Below are 18,485 nucleotides of genomic sequence, written 5' to 3'. Positions count from 1 at the left end.
CACAACCATCATATAATTTTCGAAGTGCTGTCACATCGCCAGACCTTTTAACCGGAGTCAGAGTTAATAAATTGTTCATATGGGTATCTATTATTAGTTCTTTGCGTCCGAAGCGATCTTTTAATATTTTCACAGTCTTTTCGTAATTCTCTGCTGTTAACGTCAACCCTTGTATTGCAGTTTCTGCATCGGAAGTGAGAACTGACTTTAAATAGTTAAATTTATCTACCGCATGTAGACTTTCGTTTTCGTGTACAGCTGTCTCAAATCGTGCCCAAAACCCGGGCCAACTGCACACATCCTTTCCCGAAAATGTTTCCAGGGCCAATTTGGGAAGTTTAATTTTGTTTTGTGATTCAGTGACATTTCCACATAAAGTAGAATTAGCGCTATGTGGATTAGTATCTAAATATCTTTTCGCGCGTAATTTCCAAATAATAAATTTACTTTTATACTCTTCTCTAGACATTATTTCATCTTCTAAATTTGCTACATCAATTAACGTTTCAATACCATTATCCGCTAAGATTAGTTCTTCTTCTTTACTAATTATGAGCAACCGTTTCTTCAATTACATTTTTATCCCCCTCATTAGCAATTTCTGTTTCTATCTTATTTATCAGCCTCGTAACTACTGCTCTTATAGCAGATCGTTTCTTTTTTAATTTTTCTAAATCCATGTTTTTGCTTAAGCAAAATCTATTAAATTTCAGTTCAAATTCAACCCAATGGCCCCACGTTATGGCGCCACAATATTATTATTTTATATCCTTATATTCTAACTAATTAATCAAGGTAAAACGAAACTGCTTACCTTGTTCCAATGGGTTCGGCCAGGGCCAATGGGCTGAAGTTCCTCTGTGCTGTGCATCTGCAAAATCTTGAAAGGGATTGTCATACTTCTTTGGCAATATGAAGCAACTCCAATGATGGAACACAGAAAATTTTTATTTAGCACTCAAATGGCGACATACAAAACAAGAATAGAAAACATATTCTATAAACTTATTTAAAAAAAATAATTACATGCTTCGTGCGAGAAAATGCATGCAGCTCTCGAGCCTGCATTTCAATATTGCCAGTAATCTGAACATTATTTATTATTCATCTATTTCAAATGCACGAGAGATTAATAACGATATTAAAGCTGTTACAGGATAATCCATAAATGATAAACTTTCTTAACATAAACATATTTAATGAAGACGCAAACGGTTACAGGATATTTACATAATGAAAGGTTTAAATGTTCGCACGACGCAGCGTGCGACTTCTCAGTTCCGAGTTCTCGTGATCTCTAAGCGAGAGTTCATAGTTCGAGATGACGTCACTCAGACATCGGATCTCAGCAAGAGTTGAGTTGCAACACCTTCTTTCCCTCTTTCCCTCTGAAAATTATCTCTCAATTCACTACCAAATTCTACGAATACTGTCTCTCCTAAAAATAAAACTAATCGTCTGTCTCTCCTGAAAACGTACATCTGAATACGATTATTGCGAAACTTAAGAGATAATTATAAACTCTTCTCTCTTTAAATATAAATATATGACACCACAAAACATCAGAGAAGGATTAACCACACAAACAAATATCCATCCCCCTATATGAAAACACTTACGCGCTATTTGTCGGTAATATGTTATAATAAGAGACATTTCAAAATCGAAACTTTATTAATGGACAGGTTTTGATGAATGATATATTGCATATGTTTGGTCCAAATCTGCTGCTGTTTAGATACTGTTTACGCAACCATTCGACAATCATTCATGACCATATCGAGTACAGTGTAGATGCTTTCCTGCCCCTGTTGCTTTAACTGGATGTTATTTTCATGGTTTCCCAAAATGTGTTTCTGACCACGTTGGAAATCAGAGATATATCGTTTAACATTTCCAAATGCTGGGTTAAACTTAACTTTGTCATTACCTGTAAGCATGTTGTGGTAAATTTCTGTTCCAATAAGGCCTTTCAGGAAAGATATCGAATCCCTGTACTCATAACCTCTCTTTTGTCGAACACTTTAATCATTCTCAATCGGAAAAAAACTATAAAGGCGGTAATACCAATTTGATAACATTTCACACAGAGTTTTGTAGAGTTTAATGTGTTTAGCAATCGACCAAGTCGTTAAGCGCAACTTAACGACTTGGTCGACACTTATGAGAACACAATTTTCTCACCGATGGATTTAATCGTTATTCATTTAATAGTAAGTTTAATCGTCATGGAATAGTCGCACTTGGAAATAAATTCTCGCAGAATTGGTTTTTCTCCCTCTTTCAGAGGACGGCGGCTAACGGGAAAGCAGGGTTTTGGCCCCGCTCTTCCCGTCATGCAGTGAGTGTCAAAGGTGTGCTACGTAGCTGACGTTTAAAGAAAGCATGCAGTACATAGGACGAGGTGGAAAAAAGGTTAATTTCGCATATTCCTAAATTTTAATGAATTTCTTTCTTCTACAGTCCTTGTTCACTTCATCGTAGTAACCCACCAGCGGCCGAGCGGTAAAGTCTTTGAACACTGGTACTTCGGTCCGAGGTTCGAATCCCGCGAACGGGCTGGCTGCATGGGCGTTTTCGTGGTTTTCCCCATGTGTAACGTGTATTCGAGCCAGTTTCACTTATAAAGAATGAACGAATAGCCCTAGTGTGCTTTGTCGTAATTAAATAAACCAAACCAAAACCATCATAGTAACTGAAGCACGTATATTAATGAAATTCGAGTAGTTGTCGTATATCCAATGCTTTAATATAATGGACGGTGTGGAAATCATCTCAACGAATCTATTTTACGAAAATAAGCGACCCATCGAGAATTGTTTAACATCAGGACTGCAAATGTGACATCTGAAGTGATTCCAGAGAGGAATGGTGACAGATTAACTCCTGAAACATTTTCATGCACGTGGTTGAGCAGCTAATTAATGAACTCACTATAGCGAGATTTAGCCGGATACATAATATTCTTTATTGAATAAAGCAATTTGGCTAGATAACGAGTGTGTTTATTTCAAAGGCTCAATACCTTGATAAAGTAAGTGTTTTATTTATTTCTTTTTCTAGTGTTATCTCGTTTAGTACCAATTTTACACCATCAAAACATTAAACACTTGGTCCACGTTAAGCGAATTAGCGCTAAGTTTCAAGTAACAACTGAAACGTGGAAAGATTTAAAAGACCCTGTGTTAAAAATAAATAATAAAAGAAGGCACACCGTGTGCTTACCACTCAGTTGCCTATTTCTGGCTAGATTAACTGAAATTAACAAAAAGTGAAATGTAAAATTTTCAGATAAATCAACAGACGAAGACTACATAATCAATTGAACTCGAAGTTGGTTAAAAACGTGAGAGACATGGAATTCAGCTATCGGCAGTTATGATGAGAGGACGAACATAAAAACGTTTACCTAAGATAGCAACTTAGTATAGTGGCCACAGAGACAGAACACGCTCTGTGTTATAATCAAAGATTACAGCCCGAAAACATTGCGGACGAAAACGTCTCTGTACAAAACATGGTAGAAGAATAGGAAGCAAAGAGAAAACATTGCAGTTCTAAAACATCGTGGTAAAAACATCGTCGCCAAAAATAAAGCGGTTCAGAAACTTCGTAGTTTCAAAACATCGCCGTCCAAAATATAGTGGTAAAAAATAAAGCATTTAACAAATCATCGCATGACGATGGCATCGCATACATGCGTTTTCCAGGCTTTATAAATTGTAAAGGCATATTCGCATAATGACTTGTGAGCGCAAGAAAGAAAGAGGAATATTTTTCTTTTATATTTCATATTTTTGAATTAACTAATTTTTTTTTGATAAAACAGTAAGAAGGAAACTTAGCATTTAAAAAGAGAATGAGCAGAAAATGAATGCATCTTATAGCACGTAATTTGAAACCTATACACTTACATAACAAATGTCATTAATAAGTTAATCTCTTTTATCAAGTTTTACGGCTAACCTTTCATGACAAAATATAGTCTAAAAAAGGTTAGAAAAAGGAAGATCACAAATCATTATGCGATATGCATTTGTAACTTCTAAAGCCTGAAAAACACATGTCTGCGATATTATCATCATGCGATGATTTGTAACAGCTTTATTTTTTGCCACGATATTTTAGACGACGATGTTATTAAACTGCATAGTTGTGGAACCACTTTATTCTTGGCGACGATATTTTGTACCCTGATGTGTTAGAACTGCGATGTTTTATGTTTGCTTTCTTTTCTCTCACGATGATTTGCCCGATGACGTTTTCGCCTAGCTTTGTTTTCACTTCGATGATTTCGTCCACAATGCTTTCGCCGCGAAGCTTTCGGCGGACACCCAAGCAAAAGCTTCCCTTTAAATGCACACGAATTAATCTGCAATCGAGAAAGCGAAAAGCGAGAAGGGAGAGTACATATACAGATCCAAACCTTAAAATAATTGGTTAATTAACATAAAGGAACCTCGCAGTGTCACAAACGTCAACCTCACATTCTACAAAATTTCCACTATTTAGAACTATTTCTTCTTTGAGATTACTTCTGCTATAACTGGGACATCGGATAGGATTATTTAGCACTATTTCGTCTTAGAAGTTATTTCTGAACTAACTGGGATTCATGTAAATGAATTTTTGAGAAATCTGGCATCTATGGCCATACTGTTACATGATTATCTCAATTTTTTGAATAATTTCGGCGAGCTCCTTTTCACGCTGGATAATCTTGCCTTTTTTTACATTTTTTCCAAACTAAAGATTGACGATAATTGTATTCTTAAAGGCGAAAATAGAAAAAATGTGTTATCTTCCCTTTTCAGGTCTAACGCAATGAATTCTTTCAAGAAGCAATTTAAAAAAACTGCTTTCCCTTCAAGAAAATATTCCTTGTAAATTATTTTCTGCCAATCACAAAACAACAAAACGGCATTCAAATTCGAATATTCTGAAATCAAAATTTCTCTGGCTGAAGATATTTTTTTTCATGCATATAGATGAAGTTTCGCCCCTGGGTCGTAATTAAAATACTAAATATTTTCACTAGTAATAGCTATTTAAAACATCCCGTGTACTCTCTGCCACTTCAAAAAATAATTTTATTACTTTTCCTGTTTTAGCCTTTCGTTCTATAACCGTAGATATCAGCACATAAATAAATATAAATAAAATATTTTATTTAACTGTGCATAAGGAGATCAATTTCAGATAATAACAGAGAAATTGAGATACTTTCGAATTCGAATACACCTAATCCTAATTTAGATGCATTTTGTATAATGGCAAAATGCTCAAACAAAAGGTCTCCATGGGAAATAAATATAAAACCCTGATAATTCCGTTGACTGTCTGACTGTGTTATATAATGTGTCTCCTTACATTAATGACCTTACATCGACCGTTTATATCATCAGAAATTTGTATTTTAATAAGAAATATTATTTTCATAATTCAATTTATAAAATTTATTCTTCCTGAAGGAAAGATCGTTCCAATCCTAGAAAAAGATGGCAGCGAATTTTACTTGTATCTAGTTCAAAATGCTACAGATTTCTTCGTAAGATTCAATGAGCTAAACCATGGATGTATATTAATATTTTCTTAATTCACAAAATTTAATATTCTTTAATTCAAGTATTGACTTAGAAAATGACGTAAAGACTTTCATATGAAATAAAAATTTGCTATTAAAGTTGATAGTGAACAAAGCTATACTTGGTTTCACATTAAAGTATTTTAAGCGACGAAAAATTTCAAGAAGAAACAACAATTCGGTTTTTTTTTTTTTTTTTATTTTTTATTTTCTTGATTTATATTTTAAATCTGTTTCGTTAAATCGTTAATATTTTCCTTCAATTGTAAAACAAGGTTTCAGTATGAAATTAAAGATTTTTAACTTTGATCCGTCAAATCTGCAATTCCATAAAAATAATAAGCTCTAGCTACCAGAGACTATTAGTATTGTTATAAGGTTTTGAATATTTGTAAATAATTTTAATGAAGTTATGTTTAAAATTATAATATATTTTGTATAATGTAACGTGAAAACCTGAAGATTCGAAGCTCTTCCGGAAAAGTAATATTACATGGGCAGGTCTATTTCACATTCATATAAATGGCTATCACTCTAAATTTGCTTACCTGTATGAAACAACCCAATAGTCCGCAAATCTCTGTGACTTCGAAGATCCTTACATTAGAGATATTGCAGAATGCACAACTAAGTGATGAAAAGAGGCGCGCTGCCGAACGTGTCATTCAAGAATTTGTTTCAATATGTTTTCTTTCACTCGTCTTCCGATGCACGGCGAACCAGCTTGACAAAGCATATAACTGATACAGAGCATCATCCACTAATCCAGCAGCATGCAAGATGTATACCGATTGCCAAATAGAAAAGCGGTAAGAAAACTTCCAGAGGACACTCAAGAAAGCGACGTTACCGAGCCTTAAGGATATCCATGGGCCTCTTCCATCGTCCTGGTCAGAAAGAAAGATGTTCAACTGCCTTTTGCTTTGACTATCGCCGGCTGAACGAAGATACGAAGAAAGGATACAACATTGGATTTACATGTTCGGAATACCCCTTCAGTTACATTCCGATCAAGGAAGAATTTTATCTCGGCTGTTATTAAAGAATTCTGCAAACTACTCGGTATAAAGAAAACTCGAATGAAACTTTCACATCCGCAATCAGACCGCTTGGTAGAGCAGTTTAATCGAAATCACGTGTTTCTTTCTGGTACTAAACATGAGTAAGTAAATATGTTTCTTTTATCTAATTTAAGCTATTAAAGTACATCAAAATCTTAATAGCCTTTCTTATTCAAATTATTGTTGAAAAATAATTAAAATACCTGTATCTAAATAATTCATTAACAGTTTTGCTACCTCGTCTCTCAGTTTTTAAGCATTTTAATAACCTTTCATTTATTGGACTACCACCAGCTTAAACTTTCAAAGCGCTTATATTGATATTGTTACGAATTTTGTATTTAGTTGGCTATTTTTAGTAGAACTGTAATTAAAATTGTTTTGTATTCCCGTGCAATACAGCACGAGACTTATGTGAAGAGAAAGCTACGCCGGAAAAGTAAAAAATGCAGGAGCACGCTAATTTAATAAATAGATATCTCATAATTTATATTTGAATTGAATAAATGCAATTGTGTGTTAGCTGTAACTGTTATTTTACACTATTGTTTTCCAGAAACCTAGAGAAAATACCAGAAGCTTCTCATGACTGATTAAAAAGCTTATGAGGTGTTTCTCCCTCTTTCCTAACGGGTCTTCGTGGTGTAGTGATTCTGCACGCTGGGCCGGTATTGCAGAAGTTCGTAGATCGATTCCCGGCGAAGGCGTTTGCAAATTTTTCATCTCTCTGGCTTTTCCAAAAATACGTAATATCTCTACAAGTGGCGCCCGAACTAAAAGGGTGTTGGATAAGGATTCTACCCTCCCAGGATTTGGTGATTGGGTCCCCTAAAAGCCCCAGTCGCCCTTTAAAAAGAGCAGTATATAAGGTATTTCTCCCTCTTTCCCAGAGTGCTTTCGTGGTGCACGCTGGGCCGGTATTCCAGACGCCGGTATTCGCTGCACGCTGGGCCGGTATTCGTTCTGCAAGCAGGGCCGGTATTCCACAGGTCCGTGGATCGATTCCCGGCGAAGGCGTTTGCTCATTTATCATCTCTCCGGTTTTTCCAAAAGTACCTAATGTCTCTACAACCTTTAAAAAGTCGGACAGAAACATCTCAGAATTGTTTTACTAAGTTATTTTTATTTATTTAGCTGTTGTAAGTTTGAGATCGGATTAGCTTTCTCTGAGCTTTGGATTGCGTTCTATTTAACGTTTTAGTAGTTTAAAATATAACTACTGTTTGTATAGCGTGATAGTGATAGTAAGATATTGTGCGAATATCTTTGAGGAATAATCCAGCGTTTTGTTATATTTCTTGTGATTAGAATAAATTTTGTTAATTTTTTGTCTTACTTGGGCATTTAATCTATTAGGAACACATACGCACACAACAATTTGCTTGCATGCGCTGATTAATTTGTTAGTATTAATCACAGATTTGTAATAATCTCTTCGTTCGCAGTAATTAGTGCCTATTTGAGAATTTTGTCTCAGACGTTTATCAATCTCAATCAGAATTTTCAATAATTTCTGGTCAAATTTTAATTTCAGACTTTTAGTAACTTAAAGTAAATATGTAAGGTATTTAGATAGGGAATAGATCAAATAGGTTAGATTTTAACACGAAGAACTTTATTTCTCCAGTTTCTACTACTTACTAATCGATTTCAAGCTACCCAAGAAATGTTTCGTAAGAGTACAAGATCATCAAGGACTTCAAGAAAAAATAAGTGCTTTCAGACTGAGACTGAAAACAGCTCTGTTCTCTTTCTCTTTCCCGATGCTATTGGTTCAAACTATCGAAGATGATAAGCTTACAAATGATGGTTAAAGGTGGTAATAAACATTATAAATGACCACCAAGTCCAGATAAATGAGTCTAGATATTTGAAGCAATGGATCAAAAAATGACTTAAATGGATTGGCCTTAGTACCTTATTAAAAACTAAAACGCAAAGCAAAAGTATTGACTAAAGAAAATAATATATGTGTAATGAAATGTTATAGCAGAAAGCAGAAAATGTTTAGGAGGAGCCATAACTAGAAACGCTCGAAATTCCTGAATTATGCTACCTTAAATAGTGTAAAATTATAGATATTTTTAGAATTATACGTATTTTACCAAGTTTAAAATTCCATTTTTAACAGAAAGTTCTTTTAATCTGTGGTTGATTATATGAAATTTGTTACATAAATAAAATTGTTGGTATCTGCTTGCTCAATAAAGTTACTTATTGAAATTTCATATTTGCAAAAGGTCTAATTAATAACCAATAAAGTTCATTTAGTTTAAAATTATTCATGCTAAATTCAAAAATCGTAATTAAAAGCTTCAATAATACAGAAAAATATGGTTCAACTTTTATGTCTTTGACAAGAAGTTGTATAGAGCAGAATATAAAAATCCTGATTAATTAAGAAAAAACCTCAATGATGTTTATTTATTTGCTTATTTTCTGATTATTGATTGAAAATTTAAGGTCGGTGCAAACAATGTAGATTATTTTTTAAATTAGATTAATTTTCTTGTAATTTGTCATTTAGAATATCTAGTTTTAACTTTTAAAAAAGCAACATTTATTACTGACACGTAAACATTATATTTGAGTTTTAGAATATGTCAACCTTAAACATAAAAAATCGCAGAAATTATACAAATTAATATGCAAATTAGTGTCTCCAAAAATAGTGTATCTGACAGTTGCTGCTACTGTACTCAAATACTTCACATAAATAAATTCGTTTTGTTAATAAAATATTTAAACTTTTACCTGATTTATTATATATATATCCAGTATGGAGGTTTAATATAAGAGGAAGGTTTCTATTTGGAATTGATATCCCAAATAGGGATTTGATAAAAATTATCTGAAATGTTCTATTATGCAAGAACTTCTCATGCGGATTAATTTTAAAATAATCTAGTTTAGATTGATATAATATATGTATATGTGTATGTAAATCTAAAATTAGTTGTAAGACTTTCACTGTGTAAATCTCAGTTAATGTAGAAAGTGACGAGTCTTAAGAACTAGATAGCGAATAATCGCTCAAGTTCGGGTGACAAGAAACAACAAGATAGAAGGGTAACTAACCCTTTATTATTCCAATAAGATTTAACAAAACTCCGCCTGGGAGTGTACAAACAAAGCCAACACTTGGGCTTGAACTTAAGAGACTAAGAATTAAACTAAAACTAAGATTAACTAAAGAAATATAGCCGAAGATATCAAGATTCAAATCTAGTTGGCCCCTTAACTTATTTGACTACGAAGCTTAGCAAGGGCCTGAGTACTGCCGAGCGTAATAACAGCTTTGGGAGAGAGAATGGCCAAAAAGGCAGACGCGCGTAAATCAGAAACTCTGATTCTCCCTGACTCTGTAAGTAACTCCGTGGTTTAAATACCGCTCCTCCTCATTAAATATTCAGCAAGATTCCAAAACTACGTTCTGGCCGGAAGTAAGTTGAAGTTAAGAATTTGACAGGAAAGAAACTTTAACTTAAAATTTAACTGTTAATAAAATTAACATAATCCTTACATAGTAATAGTCCCTTAGTGCTTAATTTGGTATTTGCTTTCTGTATTCTAAAAATAGTAATATTTTTCTGCACTGCATCATTTTGAGATTAATCCATGATATATGGCTCTAACTCCATGATTCTTTTGACTCCATAACACTAAAATCTGAATTAAGTATTACCTTCACATGATTTTTCTATATGACACTTCTGAGAATGCTGTTTAGAAGTATAACCGAGGTGAGTTGTAGGAGAAACTTTTGATTAAATGGAAATTATAAAAACAAGAACTGAGAGGGGGAGAGCTGATGAGCTGATGAGGCTTGACGATTGCTGACCATGGAGAAGAGCAGACGACTCTCAAGAACCAGGCAGACAGTTATAATGCTGAGACAGCGTTGACTTGCCTTCCAGGAGGCTGATAGAGAAATACTTTACCAGCTGAGCTACGGAAATCTACGCAGAAATTTGACAATAAATGCAAAGACTGTGAGCTGTTGATTATTACATGAACTATTCGTGGACTAAGATTAATCGTGGGGTTGTGGTTTTATTATGCCAATTTCATCTATTACTAACTAACATAATCCTTACATAGTAACAGTCCCTTAATGCTTAATTTGGTATTTGCTTTCTGTATGTTAAATTCTTTTATCATCGTTTCATTCCATCTTTGCAAATTCCTAAATAAATTATATTAGTTTATACTTACCTAGGGCTCTATATGCGTACAACCCCACATTTATTAGTCATAGAAAGTATTTACATATATTATCTAAATATACAGTTGCATACTGTTTCATTTCAGTTTATTACAAGTTTTTTCATGCTTTCATCAGGGAGAAAAATTCAGTTGCCTTTACCCTTATTCCATATTTTTCTTATATGTTTGAGGGAAGTTTCCAGTTTTCGAAAGCTAATCTAAATTTTTTAGCTTCTCTGTCTTCTTCAGACGGTCTTGATATAATGACAATGCATATCATTATTAATGAACACATTTGCTATTCTCTTCATCTCAGTAGAATGTGATACCACTTCTTGCGTATGGCGTGGGTCTCTTCCACGTTTTCAGTAAAGTATGATAGTTGCAATGCGCATGAAATTTGTATATTCTTCTCTATCAGACCAGAATATCTTCATTATACTCAGCAGAAGAAATTTACTTCATTCAAATTCTAGGCTTTCTCCTGTTCCTGTCCGAGTGCATTTGGTTAATATTCACTTGTCTGCTGCTCTGCTCTATTCATTCTCTTTTTTCTGCTCTACCTAAAGAGAAATGAGACATGCTTTAAGAATATGCGATGATGTTTAAGTCATTATGTGGGACCGATTTCTTTTGTGAAAAATGTTTTCCCCAATCTCGCAATTTTTATGCAAGTCGTCTATTATTTAAAGCGTTCACTGGGCAAGGGGCCACCACTGCGAACTACCTTTCTTCAAACAAATGGAACTGGGACTTCTCCTTCCCAGTATACTTAATGGCTACTTGAAACTTCAGATTACATTTCCTCACACCTTTCAGTTTTTAGAACTTTAAAAATTATAGAAACTGAAATGAAAAAAGCTATACTCTTTTATTAACTTATTCCTCTTAAAACAAATTGCTCTCAAACATTCGAAAAATCGGAAGTCGAAATTCATCTTTTGCATATATAATTGCAATACTCAAATGTAAGATGAGCCAAATGTTAATTTGTGTTTACGTAAGCGTATATTATTTCAATTTCTTTTCGAAATAAGATGTCCTCGAAAGTAACTTTTACATTAGGAATCTTGTGTTTGATTTAACTGTAACTAACAACTTTCATGAGACATAGAGCGAAGATTATATGTCGAAGTCTTCTACTTTAAATACTACAAACACAAAAAAAAAAAAAAAAAAAACATATGAATCTCAAATATTAAGGCGTCTGCAAGTGACTACTGAAATACACTCTTCATGACTTTTATATAAATCCACTGAAATTTTAAACTTGAAAATCATAAATTTCTTCAACTATTCTATTTTGCATACGTATTTTCTACTAATATTATATTGGTAATATCTTTTGTTATGATACAAAAGGAAAGGAATCAGTTAAATCTCATCATATATAAAAAGTTTCTCAGTCGTGTGAAATTTATTTCCTGAATAAATAATGAAAGCATTTTCTTATAATATATTACTTTCTAAACTGCACAGAAGGGGAAAATCCAATTTCAGTAACTAATGCAAGGAAATGAAAAATGTGAAAATGTTCTAACTCCAGAGGGGTACTTCCTACACTTCGTTATTATAGACTACATGAATTTCCGTTGTAAAAGCAGCGTTAAAGGCAATTTAATGCTTCAAAATAGTAAGTAACTTCGGTTATGAAAATGAATACTTGTATTTTATCAAAGAATCATTCTTAAGAAGTTAACGGGAAAGTATCTAATGTTAGAGATTTTTTCGTTTATCTTTTATTTAAGAAACCTTTTCATATTATCTTTGATTTGCTTAATCTTTAAATATTAATGTACTTTATTATTTTGCATGTAAAAACGATTATTTTTGTGATAATTTCAAAACTCTTATCACACATTGCTTTAAATTTTACCGAATACAAAATTACGCATAAATAGAAATGCAACTAAAAGTAATAAGGATATAATAGAAATGTATTTACTCTGTGCATATTTTAGTGCAATTTTAACAATGGTAAAGAAATTTGTTAATGTAATCGGAAATGTCTCTACCATAAATTTTAAATCATTAGTACCATGACATATTAAGCTTTTGTTAATGTTTTCTCCTCATTGTTTTCTTTTACGTGATTCCTTGTAAAGACAAAGGTGCAAGACAAAACAAACAACCTAACACTTAGAGAATTCTTTTAAATTCGTTTAGCTTTAATGATTAATTATTTCAATAAAATTTGTTTTTCTCGTCAGAATTAATTTGTAGATTATCATGTAATACAGAGATTCTCAACCAAGTTTACGTCTACCACTGGTAGTACGCAACAGAAAAATACGTGGTACGCAAAGAAAGGAAGTATTTTAACTCTTAAATTTAAAGCTTAAATACTTTAACATCCTGTTTAATATTTTTTATCTCTAACACTCCTAAATTTATGCGATCTGAGCTTTAGTCAAGATCAACAGCCACTCATAGACTTTAGCAAAATAATGCGTTTTTATTTTCACAACTATTCTTTTAGCCATAAGCAAAATTGTCACAAATAATGTTTTTAAAAGGAGTAATAGAAATGGATGTTGTATTTAATAGGAAATAAAAATAAGTTCCTATAAAAAGGTAATAGTATCTCATTAATTATTTTAGAGATCCATTTATTAACATGTCTACACTTTCTGTCGCCACCATTTTCGGGCTCATATTGCTCTATTTTCAATTAGAATTTTTTTTACGATTTGCTGTCTCTAACAGAGGTAATCTATCTTATTGCTTTGAATTCCTTTCTACGCTATTTGAGAATATCGCCGTTTGGTTTTAAAGAACTCGTATTATATTGTGAATTTCAATATTTGTGAAAAAATAAAAAAAACCTATATTTTCAAAATAGAAAATTGGCTAGGATTGAATGAGCGAAAAAGTATTCATTCACAGATGATGTATTCGGGAAAATCTACTAGCACTAAGAAAAGAAGAATTGTTTATAGAAAATATAATGAAAGTTATTTATCATTTGTTTTTACTTGGAATCGAGATGAAATGGACCTTCAACCTCAGTGTATTGTTTGTGGTGAACTGTTATCCAATCAAAGTATGAAGCCAACTTCTTCCCTACTTCTTGTGCAGCCTATTCAGAACACTAGACTGAATGCACATACTACAGTAGTGATACAAATTAAGAACTTGATTTTTGTAATTAAAAAAAACTTTGCAATAACTCTCGTTATTGCAAAGTTTATAGCAAATATATAGCAAATATATAGCAAATATATTTATAGCAAATATATATATAGCAAATATAAAGGATCATTTGCAATAACTCTCGTTATTGCAAATGATCCTTTCCCTTGTGCAAAGAAGGACTGATTTCATTTCTGCAATAATGCTACAAATTAACAATTTGTCAAATAAAGCTTCTCTTTTCTATTGCTTTACATTTTGCTTATACTTCAGTTCTGTCTTAATGTTATATATTCTTGAAACGTCAGGTTACACTGCAAATCTAAAAATAACACTCTTAAGCAAAAACTTTAAGAAAATAGATTTTCCTAAGCATGAAACTTGTTCTGCAACATATCTGTACTATTTGATTTGTCTCAAGAATAAACACTATAAGGGCAACTCTAGTAGTCTGCTTAATATCACCTAGGTTTGGAGAAAAATATTTTTAAAACGTTGGATATTTTAATTACATTTTTATATTAAATACTTTATGAAATTTTCTTTTACCTGGTGTTTGCCATTCTTGACAATATGATGGTTTACAGACACTGACTACTAAATACGAAACTAAGGGTGTTAGTTAATACTTTTAATACTTTGGGTATGCGTTTTTATGTTAAATAATTAAACAAATTTTCTTTTACCTGATGTCTGCTATTCTCAATAGTATGATGGTTTACAGAATCTAACTACTAAACACGAAGATAAGGGTGTTAGTTCGTTATTATTTTTAATATTTTGGGTATTTTAATTACATTTTTATATTTTTGTATGTGTCATTGTTTTTAATGTTACTATGTGTAATTAATTTTAATATAAAATGTACCTGATCAGATTTTCTTTTACCTGATATCTGCCACGCTTGACAGTAGGAGGATTTACAGACACTAACTATTAAACACGAAACTAAGGGGATCAGTTAGTTAATATATATTTAATATTTTGAATATTTAAATTATATTTTTATATTTTGATGTAAAATGTAATTTTATTATGCGTAATTAATTTTAATATAAATTATTTTACATGGTCAAATTCTCTTTTACCTGATATCTGCCAGTCTTGACAGTATGATGGTTTACAGACGCTAACTACTAACACGAAGTCAAGAGTATTAGTTAATATTTTTATGGTTTTGGGTATTTTAATTACATTTTTTATTTAATTTAAAAAATATAATGTTACTATATGTAATTAATTTGAATATAAAATGTACCTAATCAGATTTTGTTTTACCAGATATCTGCCACTCTTGATAGTATGATGATTTGCAGACGCTAACGGTTAAACACGAAACCAAGGTTGCTAGTTTGTTAATATTTTTAATACAATTGCTTTGCGTATTTTAATTACGTTTTTCTATTAAATACTTTAACAAATTTTAATTTACTTGATATTTGCCGTTCTTGACAATATGTGGGCTTACAAATGTTGGCTACTAAACACCAAACCAAAGGTGTTATTTAGTTAATATTTTTAACCTTTTTTGTTATTTATATGTTTGTTATATTGTTTTATACATTTTGATATAAAATACTCTATCAAATTTTGTTTTACTTGACGTCTGTCAGTTTTGGCAGTATGATGGTTTACAGACGCAGATTACTACAAAAGCAAGGGTGTTAGTTATACTTTCATGTAAAGCTTCGCGTATGTCTTTTTCCTACAAAGTCCTTTTGTAAGTTCCTCTTTGTAATTTTAATATCAGTTGCCTACTGTGGTGTCCGAAATCTTATTCAGGCACCGTGTTGTTTTTCACTGCATCTGTTATTCTTCTCCCCCACCCACCCAAAACTTTATTCATTCGTTTATCTTGCATTTTCGTGTTAGTTTGTTAAAAGTTACTGTTTATCAGACTTTCATGCTCCTATCAGAAGAAAAGAAAAAATAGATTTATTCGGATATAACATAATTTTTAAAAGAAATTTATTCTTTACGGGATAACGCTTGCAAAACAGTATAGCAGAGATGCTGAAGCTTTATTTCCTTTTAAAATTTCAGTTTCAATATCATACCTATTTCATACACTCTTTTAAATTCTGTTCTAGAGTTAGAAAATCTAGAATAAAATTAAAAACAAAATCAATTTTACAGTAAATTGATACTTATGGAGCAGAAACTAATGCCTTAAATTTAGATTGTTAAGGTTTAGGTTTATTAGATTACGGCAAAGCACTCGAGGGCTATCTGCCTTAAGGGAGGGATGCCTTCGTGGAGGACATTTTAAGGGAAACTGGCTCGTATACACGTTATACATGGGGAAAACCACGAAAACACCCATGCAGCCAGCCCGTTCGCGTGATTCGAACCTCTTAGATTGTTTAAGTGCGTAACAATGTCAAGTGTTTCAATATATCTGACGGCGGTCTCGTATTTAATGACGATCCAATATCATTAAGCGAATTTTACGAAATTTACTTACCTCATATTTATATTAACATTGTTAAATAAAATTTTAAATATTTCCATTCGATTTCAAAGTTATTGGAATAAAATTCTTTTATCAATAGTTGTTTCCACTAAATGAATTTTCCGCTTAAATAATATCATAAGCACTGAAATAAATTTTATTTCTTCTTCGGATATTTGCAAATTTTCTGAGGTAAGTAATTCTGATAATTTTTATTTAATATCGATTAACTTAATAGAAAACAATGTCGGAAACAACTAGTTACAATGTTACATTTTGCTTCAAAATACTTTTTTAATTTTTGTCAAATTTCACAACTCTGGTTAGATACTTAAAATTTAACGCATTTTATTGTTGCGCAAAGAAACACGGACTAAATTATTAAAATTGCTTGAAATTCAATCTGTGATAGTTTACTTTCAAGTAAAACTATGCTTATAATTCACATGCTACTACATTTTATTATAGATGTATTAAATTCTGATATATGTTTATACTTTATAGTTATTGGAGCAATCTATTGTGACAGGCTTCACTTAATGACATACATTTAATAATCATGAACATTTTACTTTTGTACAGCTATTAATAAGTTAATTAAATTGTCTTTGATTGCTAAAGCTCTTCGACGTTTCTTCGTATATTAATTTAATTTTCATTTTTATAAGTATCTCCGATTACAGAGTATCAGTGTAAAATGTAAGATAAATACGTTTCGGAAAGTATTTTGTAATTATTTGCAATATATTTACATTTCATTTAGATTTATTTATATGCATCGTTTAATCGTTTGATCACATAACATTTTAAAACTTATTCTTTAATTTCTTTTATAGCATAAATTAATATAAACATGCAGATACCAAAAATTTAGAAACGTATATTACCATTTGAATAAAACGGAAAGCAGAAATATGTATGTTAGCTTAAAATGTAGCTATCTAATTTTCATTAGTAAATAAGCCGTTGAGAGCAGATCCCAACGAAGGAGTATGAGAATATTTCCAGTGCAGATGTATGTTAAACTATTAACAGCAGAGATAGTTTCGCAGATGTGAGAATCTTTTAATACTTTAAAAAATTTAACGCATCCATTCATGGTCCCATTTTACGAAATAAACTCTCTTCTATGGATTTGAATTCGTGATATTCATAAGTTTGTTCTGAAAAATACTTAATTTAAAATCATTTCGATTTTAATAAAGGATTTTTATTTTCTTGAAAGGGAAAGTCGAGACGAAATACTTAAGACTGCTAGAAATATCTAAATTCTGAATTTTTAGCATAATCAAAATATTCTTATTATGTATTAGCTGCGAAAAAGCCATTCTAGTATTGATTAGAACACATGAACATAAGTTTTAAAGACCAATAATTCTAAGCTCTGATTAATGATGTTCAAGACTTTACACATCATTAATCAGAGCTATATATATTAAAATATATATTAAAATAAGCTTTAAGAAAATACTTCAGAACTTGCAAATGAGATTTCAAAATTAGAAACCCTCATATCGCTTTCTAAACAAATAATGTGAGGTATAAACTCCTCCACACTTAAATATAGCATTGTAGTTTAAAAAATTCTAGAATTCATTTTCAGAAGTGATTGCTTTGAACTTAAGCAAAATTGTATGTTCATTGTTTTCTGAATTCCGGTAGTTGAGCAAGACGTATCACATAGTATAAACTTAAAGACTTTTACTTTCCGAAAATATGCTTATTAGCTTTATTAAATATAGCCTTTACGGGAGCAAAACAATCCACCCCTGACCGCTTCTGAAACTAATGATCTTTCTTTTAATACATTAGATTATTTCTAAAATGTTTATATGAGATATAACATCTAATGGAAATTTTAAATACAAAATGGCATGCATGGTATATAGATGAACATAATTATTATTCCTTGGAAGTGGGCAGCAATTGTTGTAATTACCGTTTTCCTGCAAACAACACGTTTAGAATAGAGTATTCCTCTTTGTAAAATACATCTGTTCTGCAAAATGAGAAATGGCTTTTCGAAATAATATAGCTTTCAAAAGCTACT

The sequence above is a fragment of the Stegodyphus dumicola genome, chromosome 5, assembly GCF_044657685.1.
Source record: "Stegodyphus dumicola isolate Sdum_Otavi_A_Nest chromosome 5, ASM4465768v1".
NCBI lineage: Eukaryota > Metazoa > Arthropoda > Arachnida > Araneae > Eresidae > Stegodyphus > Stegodyphus dumicola.
This window is presented reverse-complemented; position numbering follows the sequence as displayed.